Below are 18441 nucleotides of genomic sequence, written 5' to 3'. Positions count from 1 at the left end.
TATTATTATTTCATGTCTCCTAATATTTTTTAAAAGACCTTTCAAATAACACTTTGTTATCCTGGGAACACCTCCATTACTTTAAATAGCAAAGCAGTGACTTTTTTTAAACTCATACCTTATAATTGACGTTAAGGTTTTTACCTCAGATGTGTCACTTTTAAGTCCATTGAAACAAAATAAATGCATGAGGAGAGAAGGAGAGAGGGGATCAAAGAGGAGAGGGGAGAGGAAAGTGCCATCAGAGAGGGAATGTAACAGAAGCCAATAAGAAAAGGAGAGGAGAGGGGTGGGTGACAGAAGCCAATAAGAAAAGGAGAGGAGAGGGGTGGTGACAGAAGCCAATAAGAAAAGGAGAGGAGAGGGGTGGTGACAGAAGCCAATAAGAAAAGGAGAGGGGTGGTGACAGAAGCCAATAAGAAAAGGAGAGGAGAGGGGTGGTGACAGAAGCCAATAAGAAATGAGAGGAGAAGGGCAAAGCCAAGCAGAGAGGTGTGGTGACAGAATCAAATAAGAAAGGAGTGGACAGGGGCAAAGAGCCGATCACAGGGTAGAGGGGAGGGCATTAAAGAGATGAATGTAATCAATGTGACAGGAAAAGGGAGGTGACAGAAGATGATCACAGAGGATGGAGGGCTGGATGGGAGGCAATCTAGGCATCTTGAGGGAGCATGAAATGTACAGTTCAACCTTTATCAGCCTTATGAATAATAATTAGGGGTGTGCACCGGCCACTTTTCGTGTTTTGTGTTTTGGTTTTGGATCTGGATCTTTCTTCGTGTTTTGGATCTGGATTGGTTTTGCCAAAACCACCCTTCCGTGTTTTGGGTTCTGGGTTTTGTGTTTTGGATCTGTATTTTTTTGAAAAAAAGCATAAAAACAGCTAAAATCACAGAATTTGTGGGTTTTTCTGCTCCTATGCTATTATTAACCTCAATAACCTTCATTTCCACTCATTTCCAGTCATTCTGAACACCTCACACCTCACAATAGTGTTTTTATGTCCAAAAGGTTGCACCGAGGTAGCTGGATGACTATGCTAAGAGATACGAGTGGGCGGCACAAACACGTGGTCCATCTAGGAGTGACACTGCAGTGGCAGACAGGATGGCAGTTTGAAAAACTAGGCCCCAAACTATACATAATGCAAAGAAAAAAGAGGTGCAAGATGGAATTGTCCTTGGGCCCTCCCACCCACCCTTATGTTGTATAAACAGGACATGCACACTTTAACAAACCAAACAATTCAGCGCCAGGGTCTGCCACACGACTGTGGCTGAAATGATTGGTTCGTTTGGGCCCCACAAAGCAAGCTGGCAATTAATCTGTCCCTGCACAAACTGGCTCTACGGAGGCAAGATGTCGTCCTCATCCTCCTCATCCACCGATTCCTCACCCTCTTCAGTGTTGTGTACATCCTCATCCTCACAGAGTATTAATTCGTCCCCGCTGGAATCCACAACCACAGGTCCCTCTGTACGTTCTGGAGGCTGGTCTCCCTGGAAGAGTTGATAATTCATTTTATGAACATCATCTTCTCCACATTTTGTGGAAGCAACCTCCTACGCCTTTCGCTGACAAGGTTCCCGGCTGCACTAAACACTCTTTCGGAGTACACACTGGAGGGGGGGCAACTCAGGTAAAATAGAGCCAGTTTGTACAGGGACCTCCAAATTGCTTCTTTTTCCTGCCAGTACAGGTACGGACTGTCTGACATGCCTACTTGGATGCTGTCACCGATGTAATCCTTTAACAGACAGACGCACGCTTGTCGCTGCTGCTTTGAGGATGCAAGTGCGGCTACAGCCCACACAATTCACAAAGACAGAAAAAAAAAGAAGAATATTTTTATTGTTTGTGTAGCACACTTTGAGGGTTACACCACCCTTTAACAGACAGACGCACGCTTGTCGCTGCTGCTTTGAGGATGCAAGTGCGGCTACAGCCCACACAATTCACAAAGACAGAAAAAAGAAGAAGAATTTTTTTATTGTTTGTGTAGCACACTTTGAGGGTGTCACCACCCTTTAACAGACAGACGCACGCTTGTCGCTGCTGCTTTGAGGATGCAAGTGCAGCTACAGCCCACACAATTCACAAAGACAGAAAAAAAAAGAATATTTTTATTGTTTGTGTAGCACACTTTGAGGGTGTCACCACCCTTTAACAGACAGACGCACGCTTGTCGCTGCTGCTTTGAGGATGCAAGTGCGGCTACAGCCCACACAATTCACAAAGACAGAAAAAAGAAGAATATTTTTATTGTTTGTGTAGCACACTTTGAGGGTGTCACCACCCTTTAACAGACAGACGCACGCTTGTCGCTGCTGCTTTGAGGATGCAGGTGGAATCTAGACGGGATTTGGAACCGGGGACACACTACCTCCATCAATTGTCTAAATCCCACTGCACTAATGGCGGATACCGGACGCACGTCTAACACCAACATAGCAGTCAAGGCCTCAGTTATACGTTTTGCTTCAGGATGACTGCTGTCGTACTTCATCCTCATCGCTAGGGACTGTTGGAGGGTCAATTGTTTAGTAAAAGTAGTGATGTTCCTACTTCCTCTCTGGGATGATGAACAACTCCCAGCAGCAGCAACAGCACAAGGAGGAAGTGGTTCTTGATCTTTCCCTATTTTATTTTTATCGGAGAATGTTTGGTTCTCCATTTATGTTATATTGATATATACGTGCGGCTAAGGCGCACACAAACACAGAAAATATTTTTTTATTTTTGCTGGAGAGTAGTGCACTTTGTGGGTTACACCACCCTTTAAGAAATGAGCCAGCCGGCTCTTTACTTATGGGACAGAGGCGCACGCTTGGCGCTGCTCCTTTGTTGATGCACGTGCAGCTACTGAGCACACAATTCACAAACACAGAAAAAATATTTTGTTTTGGTTTGGACTGGAGTGTACTTTGGGGGTTACAGCACCCTTTAGCGGTCAAGCCAGCCGGCCCTTTACTTATGACACAGGCGCACGCTTGGCACTACTTTGTTGATGCACGTGCGGCTACTGCGCACACAATTCACAAACACAGAAAATATAATTTTTTTTGGTTTGGACTGGAGTGTACTTTGGGGGTTACAGCACCCTTTAACGGTCAAGCTTGCCGGCCCTTTACTTATGACACAGGCGCACGCTTGGCACTACTTTGTTGATGCACGTGCGGCTACTGCGCACACAATTCACAAACACAGAAAATAATTTTTTTTTTGGTTTGGACTGGAGTGTACTTTCGGGGGTTACAGCACCCTTAACGGTCAAGCCAGCCGGCCCTTTACTTATGACACAGACGCACGCTTGGCACTACTTTGTTGATGCACGTGCGGCTACTGCGCACACAATTCACAAACACAGAAAATATTTTTTTTTTTGGTTTGGACTGGAGTGTACTTTGGGGGTTACAGCACCCTATAACGGTCAAGCCAGCCGGCCCTTTACTTATGACACAGGCGCACGCTTGGCACTACTTTGTTGATGCACGTGCTGCTACTGCGCACGCAATTCACAAACACAGAAAATATATATTTTTTTGGTTTGGACTGGAGTGTACTTTGGGGGTTACAGCACCCTTTAACGGTCAAGCCAGCCGGCCCTTTACTTATGACACAGGCGCACGCTTGGCGCTACTTTGTTGATGCATGTGCGGCTACTGCGCACACAATTCACAAACACAGAAAAAATATTATTTTTTTAGCACTTGGGGGGAGCACCCCTGATGGACAGAGCACCCCCTGGACAACACTACAGCACCCCTTTAGGACTGGGACACTGCACAGGACTTTGGAGCGGACACAGCCCCTATGGAGAACTGACTGCACAACACAGTCCAGCCAGCCCCTATGGACTTTGAAGTAGTGGACACAGCCCTATTAACAACAGCAGCACAGCACAACACAGCCAGCCCCTATGGACTTTGAAGTAGTGGACACAGCCCCTATGGACAACAGCAGCACAGCACAGCACAGCACAACACTCCTCTGCACTACACTACACTACACAGCCCAGCCAGCCCTAACTCCCACCCTCCCTCTTCACTGTCCACAGCCAAGTGAGAAAATGGCGCCGACGCGGGTACCTTATATAGGATCCAAGACCCGCGAGACCCGGAAGGCGGGATGATGACGTTTTGCCTCGATTTCAGATCCGAGTCAGGCGGGAAAAGTCGATCCTGATTCGGATCGGCCTCGGATCGGGGGGGCTCGGATTTCAGAAATCCGAACCCGCTCACCCCTAATAATAATATCAGACCTTTTCTCCAATGCTCTCAATGCTTCAAACTCTACTTTAGACAACTTATTTGCAACATGAGTAACATGCGAAATTAACCCTGCACGGTTTTCCAATAATCTAGTGAAGGTCTTAATTGATGGATTAGCCATTAGTGGGTCAAACAGAGCGTATTTTAAATTTTTCCAAAGATTTTAGGTACTTTAGTCTGTATGGAACTGGGTTGCTGATACTGTTCTTTGTTTTTGTTTTTTTTTGTAAATACTTTTTATTGTATTATTATTATTGAAAGCATTACAATAAAGAACACGAATTGTACATATCGAGTTATAAAGTGTTACAGATAATAACTTTCTTGTACAATTTCTCGATTTAAACAAAGCATATAATACCAACTTTCAATAGAAAAATACGAAAATTAGATCTTTATAAGAAGATACCATATCAAAATATCTTGAGCATTCAATACAGATCCATATAAATCTTATTATACATAGAAATAAAAATAAAAGAGGGAAACAATACTGCACAAGACAAGAGACATGACGGAAAGAGGGACATAAGGGCGAAAAATAACCATATTATTGCTTTGGGTTTGCTTGCAAATAAAGCATTTATAAAACTACCCAGGACATAGGTAATGAGCATTAAAACAACAGTTAGTTAACAAAGGAATATTGATAATTGAAAGTGGTTTTTTGACATAATATATGACTACATTTCTAGTAAAATGTTCCTATGAATGAACCAATCAGTAGAGTGAAATATATGGAATATATGATCTTGTGACTTTTGAGGTAATGAGTCTATATATAAGCCCCACTTTTTGTAGAACTTTATTACTCCATTTTCAATATCTGGGATAGCCGACCGTCTATCAAAATATAGGATTTGAATAATTTTTTGTTGGACCTCAGCAAGTGAAGGGGAAGAAGATGATATCCAGTGTTTCAGAGTTACTTTTTTAGCTATGGTAAGGAAAATTGTGAGAAGTGGAATCAATCTTCTCCCACCCACTCCCAGCTCCCAATTTCTAAAATTTAGACAGAGACATGCTAGTTGATCTAGCTTTAGGTTTAATTCAAAACATGAATTGATATAAGAAATCACCTTTATCCAAAATTTTCTAATCTTATAACAGGCCCAGAGACAGTGTAAAAAACCAGCATTACACATACAACGTTTCGTACATTGGCCAGACTCAGAAATGATTATATGTTTTCTCTGTACAGGAGCCACATAAGCTCTATGTATTACTTTAATATGAACGTCTTGTAAATAAGTGGATTGGAGAATACGCAAAGAGCTGTCATATTATAGAAAAAGATCCTCTGAAGTAGGAGCAAATGTGGTTTCCCTACACCAGAGGGCGCTTGTTTTGTTTCCTAGGGGTACCGAAAGGAGGTTTGTCAGAGTGGAATATAGCATTTTTATCTTATACGAAGAGCCAGATATACGTTTCAGTATCGATAATAAATGGTCAGTTAATACTTGGGGAGGAAGAGCCTGAGGGAGGGTTTGAACATAATGTCTCAATTGTAAATACATGAAGAAGTCCCGATTGGAAATACCGTAAGTGGTTTTTAAATTAGAAAAAGGCATCTCTATTCCACCTGGATCAAAAACTTTGGAGATGTTGCTGAGACCTTTTTTGGACCAAATTTTAAACTTGTTGTCAGACACAGAAGGGGGGAAGGCAGGGTTTCCCCAAAGGGGTATTAAAGGGGTATTTAAATGATTTCTGTCTAGTTTCTTATTTATTGATAGCCATGCGTAATATGTGTCTCTAAATATTATATTGTTTAGGATCAGAGCCAGAATATTACCAGGTAGATTATGAAGAAGTGCACCTGGGGAATAGAGCAAAATCTAGTGACAGATCAGTAAATGTTTTTCGTTCTAGAAGCCAATCACTGATAAATCGGAAAAAAATTGATAATGAGTATGCTGAGAAATCAGGGATTCCCAGTCCACCATATTGTCTAGATAGCTTTAATTTAGATATCGCAATTCTGGGTTGTTTACCCTGCCATAAGAATTTAGAAATCATTCTTTGTATATGAGATATATCTGATTTGGAAAGGGCGATAGGGAGCATCTGCATTAGGTAGAATATTTTAGGAAAAATTATATTTTTAATTATCGCAGCCCTGCCTAGCAAAGATAAAGGGAGGAGTTTCCAGCTATCTAGTAATAGTGATACCTTGGAAATTACATCTGTAAAATTCAGTTTATATAGTTGAGGTAATCCCGAGGGGATCTGGATTCCCAAGAATTTAATTTTCGAAGTACTAAGTTTAAATTGATGTAATATTGGTAATTGTTTTAAAGTTTCGATGGAACCTGTAAGAGGTAATATCTCTGATTTATCTATATTTATTTTGAATCCAGAAACAGTACCAAATGAGTTCAGTAGGTGCATAATTGCAGGTATAGTGGTTGATGGTTTTGACACGAATAGCAGCATGTCATCTGCAAAGAGAGCGACCTTCTGCGTGGTATTCCCCACCTCTATTCCCGCTATTAAAGGGTCGGATCGAATAGCGATTGCAAGGGGTTCTATCGCTATAGCGAATAAGAGGGGTGATAATGGGCAGCCTTGCCTGGTGCCTTTTTGGATAGAAAAAGGGGTGGATTTGTACCCGTTACAAACTATATGTGATTGAGCTCCATGATATAATGTTTGGATTATGTCTATAAAGTGTTGTGGAAAACCGAAATTGTATAATGTATGATGTAAATGTGGCCATAAAACTAAATCAAATGCCTTTTCGGCATCTAGTGAAATAATGAGGTTAGTATCAGGATTTTTGGATTGTTGAATGTATTGCATTATTCCCAAAACCTTTCTAACATTTGTTACTGAGTGGTGACCACTTATAAAGCCTGATTGATCTACGTGGAATATGGAGGGTAACAGGTGTTTAAGCCTTTCTGAATGAATTTTTGTTAAAATTTTATAGTCTAAATTCAAGAGTGAAATAGGTCTATACGACCCTGGTAAGGCCAAATCACGTCCCGGTTTGGGTAAGACTTTTATGGTTGCCATATTGTAGTACAATGGAAGAGATTTAGACATAATGATATGGTTATACACTGAGACCAGGGTGTCACTTATTTGAGCTGAGAGAATTTTATAAAACTCTCCTCCTAATCCGTCAGGGCCTGGATCCTTGGCGAGTTTTAGGTCTTTTATCGTTTTGATGACTTCAGCTGAAGTAACTGGGGTTATGAGTGATTGGGCAGCCTCAGGGGAGAGTTGCGGATATGAAATATTTTGCCAGAATTGGTAATCATGAGTCTGTGTCATAGAAATATTCTCTACATTAGGAGAGTTGGGTTTATATGAGTATAAATTTTCATAGTAGTCACGCATCATAGAAGTAATTTGGGCATTTGAAGTAGTGAATGTGCCATCTTGATTTTTGAGAGGGTTAACTAGCATTGGGGTTCGCGTCCCTTTTAGAAGGTTAGTCAGGAGACGTCCCGTTTTGTTCCCAAATTTATGGAATTTATGATTAACAAAAAAGAGGTAAGGGTCTCCCAAAACATCAAAGGATGTTTTTTCCAACAGATAATTACTTTTATTTACAGATGATGGGTGAGATTTAAAGGTTTGAAATGCTTCCGAGAGGGCATTTTGTCTGGTTATGTAGGAGTAAGCATATTTCTTGTGAATCGAGGCTACATAGGAAATTATAGCTCCACGTATCACCGTTTTGGCAGTTTGCCAGAAGAGAGGAGGATCGGTGATGGCATGGGAATTATTAGTATTTTTAAACTCATCCCATATTGATTCTAACCGTGATTTAAACTTAGTAGAATGGGCTAGGTGTGAGGGAAATCTCCAGGTGGAATAGGAACCCCTCTCAATGTCTATATGGATAGTGGTCCATACCATAGCATGGTCTGACAAAGCAATTGGTTCTATCACAGAGTCAGAAATTCTGGGAAAAAGCAAATTTGCTATAAAAATAAAATCGATCCTAGAAAAGGAATTGTGGACTGAGTGACATGTGAACTCCTTATCAATGGGGTGCAGTGCTCTCCATACGTCAATCAAATTTAACCTAGAAGAAAACCAGGGAATAACAAGTTTGGGGAACTGTTATTTCGAGGAGTATGGTGTGACCTATCTAAGACAGGAGACGATACCAAATTAAAGTCTCCACAAACAAATAAGGGGAGATCTATAAACAAGATTAATTTTGATATGAGCGTTTGCATAAGCATCTTGGAGTAGATGTTTGGGGCATATACATTACACAGGCTGTATGAAGTATTTTGGTAGGAAACCTAAACTATAACGTATCTGCCTTCTGGATCTGCGTCTGTAAAAGATACTATTATCTGGAGAGACTTTTTAGCTAATATGATTACACCTCTTGCCTTGGAATTAAAATGGGCAGCTGCTAATATAGACCAGCCTAACATTTGAAGTTTATTGGTTTCCGAGGACACTAAGTGTGTTTCTTGGACAAAAGAGATGTCTAGGTTGCGTTTAGATAAATATAGAAGTAATTTTCTCCTTTTACAAGGAGAATTTATGCCTCCTATATTCAAAGTACCGATTGTTAATTGGGACATTAATCAGAAATAATGTGGAGGATATCAGCAATGAAATAGCCCTTTGCAAACATCATGTGATAGGTGATGGGGTGAGGATAAAAGAACAATGGGGAAGGGATACTACGACGTACACTGAACAAAAAAAAGAATAGAGGGGGGTAAACACCCTAAAACATATAAAGCTCCCGATAATGGCGAGAGCCAAAGCTTTTTAAAGAAACATAACTTCTGGTGTAATAATGTAATCATACTTATTGAAATACACATATTAATTCTCATCCGGATATTGCTCCCAGCCCATTCCGGCATACTAAATGAACAGGTAATACAATAATAGCTATAAAGAAGCCATGAATTTACATATAAGGGGTCTAGACCCCAACAGGGAACATACTATATCAATATATAAGCGTTAGACAAGTGTGTCATCAGGAAAACACTCAGCATGTAAATCTTGAATATACTTTGAGTATAAACTTTGAGTATAAACGGCATATACAGAACCCACGGAATCCCGACAGGATTTTCCACTTGTTAACAGGTTGTCGTCTCATCACTCGTTCCAGCCATCTCGACAAAGATTAGCCATATTCGGTTGACAAGTGAGTCCAAACTCAACTCAATGTGGAGGAGAAGGTGCGGGGTCAGCGATGTCTGCCATGCCAAACTGTTCTTCTCTAAGGTATGCTGGTGCGTCTTCCGGATTGGTGAAATCCACATGTGAGTCTCCTCGGAATATGCGGAGCCTGGCAGGATATATTAATGCAAATTTTCTTTGTTTCTTAACAAGGGAAGAGCAGATTGGAGAGAAGGCTTTTCTAGCTCTTGTTAATTCCACAGAGAAATCTTGGAATAGATAGAGTTTTTTTCCTTCCCAAACATGGATTTGGTTTTACGGGATGCAGTCCAGAATGCCAGCTTATGTTGGTAATTCATACATCGAAAAAGCGTCACACGTGGACGGCTATCATTGGGTTTTGGGGTTGGACCGACTCTATGGGCACGCTCTATTATTAGGTCGCGACATTCCTCTTCTATTCCCAATAATGATGGCAGTGTGGTACGCAAAAATAGATATAGGGAGGGACCCTTGATGTTTTCAGGCAAGCCCACTAACCTTGTATTGTTTCTGCGGGACCTATTCTCAAGGTCATCAACCTTGTTCCAGAGCTGGAAATTATCTTTCTTTAATTTCTGAATAGCATATTGGGCATCAGCCAGGTCATGGCAGATTGATCCTATACGATTTTCAGTGTCAGCGACTCTATGTGTCAGGTGTTGTAGTAGAGTGGTGATGTCTGACACTGCACTTTTTAACAATGGTGCCATAGTAGATTGGATTGCCGTTACCACCTCGCCATAGGAGACAGGAGCGTCCGGAATTGCGGCGTGGATGTGGTAAGTCAGCGTTAGCATGATCCGCTGCCGCTTTTTTACTAGCCGGTGTAGCTCCCTGTGACTCTGCATCAGTCGCCATGCTGTTTTCCGCGCAGCGTTTCTGCTGATGTTGCTGCGGGGCTTTATGCTGTGGATGGCCGGTTACAAAACGGTCCATGATGAGGGGAGACCTCCCAATAAGATACAGGGGAGAATGTGTCCTGTATTGGAGACCAAATAAACGGTCTTGTCTGTTGAATACAGCCGGCGGAGGGAGGGAGCAGCACAGAGCACTTCACCTCTCCATGCAGCCGGAACCGGAAGTGTTCTTTGTTATCTTATTTTCCAAAGTGGTCTTTCAATCATACAGTCCAGTTCAATTTAAATGAATGCACTGTCCATTGGAAAGCATCCGGTCTCATCGTAGGAACAAATGTCAAGCCTTATGATAGAACATTGAATTCTGCCTGTATAAGTGGTGTTGAGGAGAAATTAAAAATCAAACTTATCTCTTGCATGGGGGTTTTCTGCTTGTGCTTCTGCCTCTTGTTCTGCCTCCCCCGCTGCGTGTAACCTCTCCTGGGCTTTCCAATGCCACCCAGGTGGTTACCCCTAAAGCGTAATACTGTCCATGAGAGGAAGCAGGTGGTTGGCACTCTGATGCACTTTGTGCACTTTGTAAAGGACTCGAGCCTCCTTTTTGTACTGGTGCCCATTGCTGTCTATAGAATTTTTTTTGTGGCTTATTGGTCCTAGAGGTATCGTTATAGGTATCGTATTTACCTGATGTTGTTGGTAATCTAATTGAACCTTAGCTAGTTTCTCCTTTTTATATATTATCAAATGCACCTTATACTATTCAACCTGGGCCTGTAATTTATCCTCCCAATTTGTGTTTTGATCCTGTATCAAGGCCAGTTTATGTGTCCCCTCAAATGATAAGAATTTTAGTTTAGTTTCATTAAGTTCTCTGGTAGATTCTTCAATAAATAATAAAACGAGGTCCATGGAACACTTGTTTAAAATAACCACCCATTTATGGCAGAATGGGATACTGTATCTTCCAATGGTCAGTTTATTCCATATGCGGTATCCCCTTGGTATCCGTTTCTCTTTGTAATAATCGGACAGGGAGATGCCGTGATAGAGATAATCTAATTCCCTTTTCTTCAATCTCAGCCATTCTTTATACAAATCTTCTTTAGGTGTGATATATTGTTCATCCAACAATTTTTCTTTATATAGAATGACCTCAGCCTCAATGTCCGAGAAAATAAAAGTTTCTCCGGTATCTAGCTGAGTAAATAAGTTGTTTGGATCAGCTGCCATCTCATTCTCAGACATCCAGGGCCGGTGCAAGGTTTCAGGGCGCCCTAGGCAAAGGTTCACAATGCTGCCCCTGTTTCCCCCTGCATAACAGTGGGTTTCGTTCTGATCGAAATTAATAGTTACACATGTGACCAAAATGAGTGAGTACAAATAAACACACTTTATTTACAAGTAACAAACAAACAAATAACAGACAACATGCAAAGTATACTACATACTCAACTTTTGTCTATGTATTCAGATGACACCGGTAATTCATCATCTCCAACATAAGATGTACTTCATCTTCTTCCGGGGAGCCCTTGTTTGAACAATGCCCAGGTAGTTCAATTTACATTGCAGGCACCCTAACTGTAGTCTTAGAATCATGCACGAGCCAAGAGCCTTTGTGTACCTCTGATTTATATACCCTAGTCTGGGGTGGTGGCTTTCTGGATATTAAGCCCATATTAGTTACAAACAGTACTAGGTATCAAGCACTCATTGGTCCAGCATAGCATGAACCATGCTTATCTCCTGCACATGCTCTGTAAGCACTAAGATATACTACCAGACAAAGGAATACAGTAATGATGTATCCTAGTATCTCTGGAGATGAAATCTGGGGGTCATTCAGACCCGCTCGTGAGTGGCAGTACGCTCGCAAGCGGGTCGATGTTCCCCCACTGCGCATGCGCACGATGGAGGGAGCTCCGTCATGCGCATGCGCGAGACCCGGCGAGCGACGGGCTCTCCATCGCTCCGGGTCTCGCACCAAAGGGGGCGTGCTGTCGATGTTGATTGACAGCGCGCCCCCTTTGGTGGGTGTGCCTGCCAGACGGAAGCGTTCCCTACCGTCTCAAGCCGGCCCCACTGACATCACTTGTGATGTCAGTGGGAGTGATTTTGGCTCTGATAGAGCCAAAATCACTCCAGGGCTTGCGGCAGCGAGACCCTACCCCAGGGACTCCGCCGCAAGCCCGATGGTCGCGATGGTCAAGACCATCGCGACCATCATCATGGATGCTCGCTATAGCTGTGGGTGGTAACCCACAGCTATGCGAGCATCCATGAGGACGCTCCAAAAAAAGGTAGGAGGGCCCTGATTCAGAGCGAGCGCTCTGGTGAGAGCGTTCAGCTCTGAATCAGGCCCTCTATTTTAAGGCTCCTTTGTGTAGAGTCTGGACATCACTGTTAATTACCCATAATGCTTAGCGTCTCTACACATCTTAAAGTGGAATGTGGCTGCTACTGATAAGACCATGTAAGCTATGAATGGCTCATTCTAGATCTACTAATAGCAATGGCAGGTACAAGCTAGGGCCCCTCAAATTATGGCTTATTTGACCCCAAAAGGTTATATCTGCCAATTCTGTCCATAGACTGCAACTATATGAATACAATCTCTTTGCAAACCTTCAATGGGGCCTAGCAAGGGTATATGTGTTACAACTTACAACTTATATGCCTATGTAGAAATTAACTATTCAACACACTGCTTACACCCCCAACCCTCCACCCAGCTCACAGACACATACACAGCACTCTAATAATATTCACATGACCCGAATTAAAGGGATGATTCCCCCTGCAGTGCCCCCAGTAGTAAGGGCCTCTGTAGTGCCCCCAGTTGTAATGCCCTTGTAGTGCCCCCAGTAGTAATGCTCCCTGCAGTGCCCCCAGTAGTAATGCTCCCTGCAGTGCCTCCAGTAGTAATGCCCTTGTAGTGCCCCCAATAGTAATGCTCCCTGCAGTGCCCCCAGTAGTAATTCTCCCTGCAGTGCACCCAGTAGTAATACCCTTGTAGTGCCCCCATTAGTAATGCTCCCTGCAGTGCCCCCATTAGTAATGCTCCCTGCAGTGCCCCCAGTAGTAAGGGCCCCATGTAGTGCCCCCAGTTGTAGTGCTCCCAATAGTGCCCCCATATGATGCCCCCAGTAGTAAGGCCCCTGTAGTGCCCCCTGTAGTAAGCCCCCACCCGCACACACACACAAAAAAATACTTACCTTAAACCCCACTCCAGTGCCTGCTGCTGTCTGTCCCCAGCGCCTGCTTCTCGGAACTATGGGAGTGACGTCATGACATCACTCCCATAGTGCACTGCGGGACCCAGAAGCTGGAGCTCAGGAGTGAGCTCTGTCCTCCGGCTGCCGCTCGCAATCTCAGCGGGCACCTGGCAAATGGAGGGTGCAGGGGGTGGGATTGCTTGGCCGGCGGGCCCCATATCAACCGCACCCCCTGCACCCTCTGTAGTTAGGTGGACTTAGAAGCGCCTTCTAGTGGCTGGAACCCCTAGGTAGCTGCCTAAGCTTGCCTAGTGGTAGCGCCGGCCCTGTAAACACCTTGCAAACTCAAGTACACTACAGTACGTGCAATAGATATAATCCAAACCTCTGATATCTGCAGATCTTCACTCTTAGTGCCAAAAGCGAGCCAGGTATCTCTGATTTACACTCTAATCCAATAGGGTGCCTTGGAATGGCAGACCTTTTTCCTGTAACCAGGATCCGAGTCCCCATGAAACAACCTCCAAGTTCCTGGCACTCACATTATAACATAAGTATTGTGCCGGTGTCCTCCATGGATTTCTCCTCAGTAATTGTGCAAATGAATGGCGGCACTCAACATCTTGTTTGCATAACAACGTAGTTTAATCCAACGTTTTAAGCCTCAGCTCATCATCAGGGATATGAATACACAACAAAGGACCTGATTCAGTATGGATCGGACTGCGATTGCAATAGCGATTACGCACGCAATCTCACTGCGAAGATATGCTAATCCTCTGCAATCACTATACCGTCGCAGCACAACATAAGGACACCCACAACATAAGGTACCTTACGCACATCTGTAATACTGTGCTAGTCTGCGAAAACATTGGTAACATCTATAATCGGAGCCTCACGCACACTTGCACTGGGTCAGACCTTACTCAAAAATTACTAACCTCACTGCATGCAGTGAAAGCTCAAGCTGCATATGACATCACAGTGGCTAATTTGTGCACACCCCTGCAACAGTGTTCAAACGCACTGGCACACTTGCGTTTCGCCAAGCCCCCCCCCCCCCCCCGTCACCTCCCCAAACAGTACTTTTTGTCAATTACTCTGCAGTGGGTCTGCGTAGTCACTGTGATCTCAGTCCCGATCGCAGTGGCTGTGCGATGCATGTGCAGAACGCAACAATCAGCCGATTGTGTGCGTAATGACAGTTGCAATCCTTGCTGAATCAGGCCCAAAGACACTTACATATATACCCAGAAATACACAGGCACTAATTACCAAACTCACCTGGATCGCGCAGCCATCCAACATCACTTGGTCCATCGCACCTACTCCTTGGCGTCGTGTTCCCAGTGATGTCATCACGCCGCACTCTTCAGGCCAGCAAGCCGGTACTCCTTCCCAATGTTGCCAAGCAACATGTACACAAATCTATGCACAATACATACAAACATAAGTTAAAAACAGAGGCAATGTGATTAAATAATATTGCACCAAAATTCATGGCCGCACGATCCAGGTGAGAGAAGTTTGGTAATTAGTGCCTATGTATTTCTGGGTTTATATGTAAGTGTCTTTATGTATTCATATCCCTGATGACGACCTGAGGCTCGAAACAGTGGATTAAACTACGTATGTTGTTATGCAAACAATACGCTGAGTGCCACCATTCATTTGCACAATTAATGAGGAGAAATCAATGGAGGGCACTGACGCAATACTTTAATGTGAGTGCCAGGAACTTGGAGGTTATATATATATATATATATATATATATATAAACAACAGGCTCAATCCACGGCACTCGACCATCTGGGGTGCCCTTGGTATGTGACCACACCATCTACATAAAAAATATCATACAAACTCGGCACTCACATGCTTTTCAAACTGCAACTCCTTTGAACATAGGGAATGTTGGTTCCAAAATAATGCAATAATTTAAGGGCACCCCAGATGGTCGAGTGCCGTGGATTGAGCCTGTCGTTTATTTAAATATTGTAGTCACACTTGCTAGGGCACCCTGTTTTTCAAATGTAAGACAAACTTTTTTCTTTTTCCAGGTGCTTATTAACTGATAGCCCTGGGTGTGGTCCTGTCTCTTTAAGGCAGGACCCAGTTTCATGTTTAAAATGTATGCAAGCTTGAGCCCAAGATGGCAGATCAAGTTCATTTATCTGAGAATCAGTGTAGGGACTGGCTAGATGGGAATGACCGTGAAGCGGTGGCCAGCTTAACAAATTATTGCAATATTTTGGAACCAACATTCCCTATGTTCAAAGGAGCTGCAGTTTGCAAAGCATGTGAGTGCCGAGTTTGTATGATATATAGTGACAAAAGCACTGGTAAGGTCATACTTGGGACATTTATTTGTCCCAGGTTTCTGACCTATGTGTATTAAAAACCCCAGGAAGATGTCTTGTTAGCTGACCATCCAACACGACCCCTTTCACCTGGTGAAAAATGCTCTGCTCCTGGACTTCCCTCTTAATATATGATTGCAGCCACCTGTGTTGAACTGATTAATTGATGTGAAGGGTGTTTCAGAACAGGTGACAGATATAATGAATTAAGAGTCACGTTCAGGAGCAGAGAATTTTGTACCTGGTGGAAGGGGTCACCTTGGAGGCTATGTGATAGTGTTTGGGCTTTAATAGAAGTCGGATAAAGGGTTCCTGGGGTTATGGATGGAGAGTGAACTCCATCCATTAGGTTCAATTTGAGTTTTCAGGTCTTCAACCTCAGAACAGGCTAATTAGCACTTGCACCTGTAAGAGGCTGATAAAAGTGTGTTAGGGTTTTACTCAGTGTCTCAATACCTGGGGAAAGAGGCAGCAGGCTTGTTAAGAGACATTGTGATTTATGACCGTGAGTACTGTGCATATGTCTATGTTTGTGGTAGGGACATTAGGTCCTACCACTGATGAGAGAGGGAATCTGTACATTTAGTTAGAGCCTAGATGGGTTAGGATTTTATTTTATGTTTTTCTTTTTCTGCATAATAAGCTAGCTTTGGCTAATTTCACGGAAACCCATCTTCTTATTTATTTAGCATAACGTTGAATGTCCATGACAGAAACTATGCCACTGTCGAAAACGAAGCATTGGCCATCAAATGAACATTAGAAACTCTCAGGTGATTACTGACCATGCCCCCTTAAAGTGGATGTCGGAGAATAAAAAGAGCAATGGGAGAATAACAAGATGGTTCTTGGCATTACAAAACTTTAAATTTTCAGTGGAACACAGGCCAGGTAGCCAGATGGCCAATGCAGATGCTTTGTCTCGTGTTTTTTGTTTGAGGACTGCAGTTGTTCCGCCCCACAGGTTGAAACTTAGGGAAGGAATATGTGACAAAAGCACTGGTATGGTTATGCACGGGAGATATATTTGTCCTATGTTTCTGACCTATATGTATTAACAACCCCAGGAAATTGTCTGTAATTGCAAAACAGACTTGGGGCGCGATGCATGATGCATCGTATTCGGCATGTGAAGCATCCCGCCACCCTTTGCATGCATGCCAGTTTTAATTACACCGGTATGCATTAAGAAAATCACAAAGGACAGATCTCTCGGTAAGAGCCGTCATTTGCTAATGAGGGACTTCCAGGTCTATGACCCAGAAGTCCCTCTGGCATCCCTCTGTGAATGAGCAGAAGGACGGGGCACCATGGGGGGAGGCTGGGAAGGATCTCGGGGGAAGGGGGGGTGTCGCGAATAGAAGCCCATAGGCCCACAGCATCAAAGCTCTGCAATGTATCACATTCCGGGGGTTGATGCATATGAGAAATGCGGTCAGACCCCCGAAAACAGCATTTTGAGGGGTTTATCCACAGTTGTGACATTCGTGCATCCTACCCCTTATAGTGTTTGGGCTTTAATAAAAGTCGGATGAGGGATCTTGCGGCTACGGATGGAGAGTGAGGGCGGGCTGCATCCATTTGGCCCATTTCGCAGCTGGCATTGACCTACCACCATATCAGGGGCAGCCCTATCCCTGCTGCAGTGGCTGAAGGCTCCAGGAGCTGCATGTGGTATCTCACGATGCTTGCGAGATCCCGCGCATGCCCAGTGGAGCTGGCTGGGAGTGAAACACAGCACTAGGCTGATGCGCTGTGTGCTCAGCTGGGGATTGCCGGAGGGGGAAGTTTTCACTCCCCCACTCTGACAGATGAGATGTTTATACATCTCATCTTTAATTGCTTACTGCTTCACCTTGCTAAAGAGGCGAAGTAGGAATAGTTGTAGCGGCACAATATGTGCCGCTATAATACATCTCCCCTATTGTGATTTATGACCGTGAGTACTGTGCATATGTTTATGTTTGTGGTAGGGGCATTAAGTCCTACCACTGATGAGAGGGAATCTCTATGTTTAGTTAGAGCCCAGATGGGTTATAATTTTATGTTTTTGTTTTTTTGCACAATTAACAAGCTTCGGCTAATTTCACGGAAATTCTAGACTGGTGTTCTATTTCCTGGCTGCCTATCTACCATCTTTTTATATGGTATAATACAGAAACAAGTAGGATCATAATTGTTGTTTCATATAGAGAATATGCATTTGTTACCATAAATGTTGTTGAGTTAATGTAAATTGGCTGAACATTGTCACGCAGCACATTCTTACACAGGAGTCACAGGGGTACACAGAAGCCAGCCAGGTGAGTCCAGGAGAGTAGTGTATAATCTGGAGGGTAGGAGGGACGGAGTAGTCCATGACCCGGGGGAGGGGGGGGGGGGGGGGAGTACCAGAGCGGCACCCCCTGTGTCGGCTTCTGCGGATGCCTTTGACAGGAGTATAATGGATTGCCAGCAGAAACTCATAACAACTAGGGAAATACTCTAGTGCAGAGCCGTATCTAGTGGTGTGCGAGTTCTGTCGCTGCCCAGAGCACAAGCCTGGGGGGTTTGGCAAGATTTCTGCCCCTGTTGCACC

Source organism: Taudactylus pleione, unplaced genomic scaffold, assembly GCF_031769625.1.
Source record: "Taudactylus pleione unplaced genomic scaffold, aTauple2 ptg000208l, whole genome shotgun sequence".
Lineage (NCBI taxonomy): Eukaryota > Metazoa > Chordata > Amphibia > Anura > Myobatrachidae > Taudactylus > Taudactylus pleione.
The sequence above is the reverse complement of the archived record's forward strand: the minus strand, read 5'-3'. Positions refer to the sequence as shown.